Source organism: Fukomys damarensis, unplaced genomic scaffold (assembly GCF_012274545.1).
Source record: "Fukomys damarensis isolate Sample0158 unplaced genomic scaffold, DMR_v1.0_HiC HiC_scaffold_16, whole genome shotgun sequence".
NCBI classification, from domain to species: Eukaryota; Metazoa; Chordata; class Mammalia; order Rodentia; family Bathyergidae; genus Fukomys; species Fukomys damarensis.
In genome coordinates this window covers 45,161,586-45,164,287 of record NW_022900928.1, presented here as the reverse complement: position 1 = coordinate 45,164,287, position 2,702 = coordinate 45,161,586, and positions in this window count along the sequence as shown.

Sequence of the window (2,702 nt, the reverse complement as noted above, 5' to 3'; positions counted from 1 at the left end):
CGCCAGGGCGAGGTGAGAGGGCCGGGCGGCCCAGCCGGGCGCCGCCCTGTCCCTCCCCTCCACAGTGGCCCCAGCCCGGAGGGCCTAGCCCCGAGCGTTTCCTGCTGCGTCTCCTCCCATTCTCCACCCCATTCAGTACTCCGGTGCTCCTCGACTGCGCCCCACAGGCGCCTCATCCGCTACATGAGATTCCTCCCACCTCTGGGAGCCCCAAGCCTCTCCGCGCACCCACCGTCCCTGCCTTGGTCCTGGACCTCCTGCTCCATGGCGGTCCGGCTCGCGCTCACAGCAACCTGAACCCTTGGATTCCAGAGTTAGGGTCCAGTCCGTTCCTGGGCACGCGCCGGGGCTTGAGACCCTCCAAAGGTCGGGGCCACGCAGGCATGGACTGAAAGCGATCCCGGGACCGGGCACAGCAGATCAGCGGGTGTGAAGATCGGAATCTGCTTCCTTTCCGCACAGCCCAGCTACCAGCCCACGACGCCCGCTGGAGGGTTGGAAGGAGCGAGCCCTAGAGGCCGCTGGAAAGCGAGGGCAGAGGTGCAGCCTTCGCGTGGTGCTCCTGACCTCGTGGTCTGTGGAAACCTGCCGGCTGTGGAGTCAGCCCTCGAAGCTGGGCCCTCAGAGGTTGTGCATTGAGGGAAACTGAATTTTCAATTTAACTAGCCATAAGAGCAATTCCCTTTGCCTATAAAGGACCTGCTGCGGAGGATAGAGACCAACCGAATCTTATCTGAGTAATCCAAACCTGAGCAACCCTACACCCAACATTTCTGATTGCTGATAACAGTCTTGATTTTAATCCTGAGGACTCACTCACAAACCAAAATTTAAAAATGTCCCCCAAGGCAACTATCTTCAAGGAATTTACTGACTATTCCAAGAGATGAGTGAATGAACATCCCTATTAATTTTACTGTTTTCAATAAAACAATTTCTGTGCTCATGAAGGTTATGCAAAATACTTGAAACTATAAAATGTTGACCAAGATAAACATGATTGCACCGAAGTTTAGTTTACCCGTTACCCTGTGTCTGTTACAGTGGCCTTTTCAGGTTTATCAAGGAGACAGCAATCAGATGACTAAATCTACAATCACATGGTGTTACTCGCCTTCTATTGCATTTAATTCTACATAGGCGTAGGGCAGGGCTACTGACCTAAGGAAAAGAGGAAGTTTTGACAAAAATCTGAGGAGATCACAGCTCTGCATCCTGGAATCCCTACCTAGAGTGTGACATAAATTACAGATACTGGGGTAAGAAACACCTAGGAAAGGAACCTGCCAAGTGCTGCTGACCTAATTGACACAGAAAATAAACTTGGGTTTACTATTTGGATTTATTTTTATTTTTATTTATTTTATTTTTAAATTTCTAACAGATATTTTAAAAGTATGTATACTTAAGAGGTGCCAAGTTATGTTTTGATACATGTGTATATAGTATGTGATGTTCAGATCAGTGTAAACATAACTATATCCTCAAACATTTGTCACTTCTTTATAAGGCAGAAAATAAACTTGGGTTTACTATTTGGATTTATTTTTATTTTTATTTATTTTATTTTTAAATTTCTAACAGATATTTTAAAAGTATGTATACTTAAGAGGTGCCAAGTTATGTTTTGATACATGTGTATATAGTATGTGATGTTCAGATCAGTGTAAACATAACTATATCCTCAAACATTTGTCACTTCTTTATAAGGGGAGCATTCAGAATATTAAGAACAGAGTGTAAATGTTTCTGTAAAAGTCGTTTCAGGTGGCTCTGCCTAGCAGCACTCAGAAGAAAATTGAGTGCTCTGGCTGTGCCCATCAACTAGTACCTTTTTCTCCTACACAGAAAAACTTTTATAATATCTCTGTTTTGTTTTAGTTTGACTTGACAAAGGGAAATTCAGATTTTTAAATTAAAAGCTAGATATTTCAGAGAATTTCAACTCTGCTATTTTTTATTTTTAAAAAGCTATAAAAGCAAAAATAATTTGTTGCAACAACAACAAAAAAGAATGTAAAGAATGTATTGGCTTTCCTTTTTATGCAATTCAAAAAATCTGAACATTTATGCACATATTCCTCTCCTACTTCAGTTAAACTAGTCATCAAAGTTAAAGCCTGAGATTGTGTCTGCTCATGGTAGATAAGCATTTGGTCTATGTTAACTTGCTGTTTTGCCTGCTTTCCTTCCCCAGTCCTCATTTTCCTTTAAATCTCTAGATTTCCAGTGAAATCAACTTTTACCTGAAAAATGCCTTAGATCTCATGAATATCAATTCCCATTGTGCCCACTTACCTTGTTATGGTTCAGGACTACAAACTGCCCCTACTTAAGTCTCATCTTAGTGTCAAGCCAGGAGAAAAGGAAGAAGGGTATGCCTAGGTCGATGGAAACCAGTCACAGTTTCTCCACAAAGTACTGACTGAAGGTCCTACATAGTGATTTATTCACTATGAATCTTTTTGAAAGAGAGTTAAGGATGGGGAGAAAGAGGAGGAAAAGAGATCTTGGTAAAGCATTGATTCCAGATTTTCTCATTTACCCACTGAACAAATTGGGAAACTGAAATAACAATTATTTCAACCTTCAAACATCGACGAAAAAGGGGCTGGAGATTTAGCTCAGTGGTTCTGGTACCTGCCTCGATAGCATAAGGGCCCAGTTCTATCCCCGGTATCAAAAAAAAAAAAAAAAAAAAA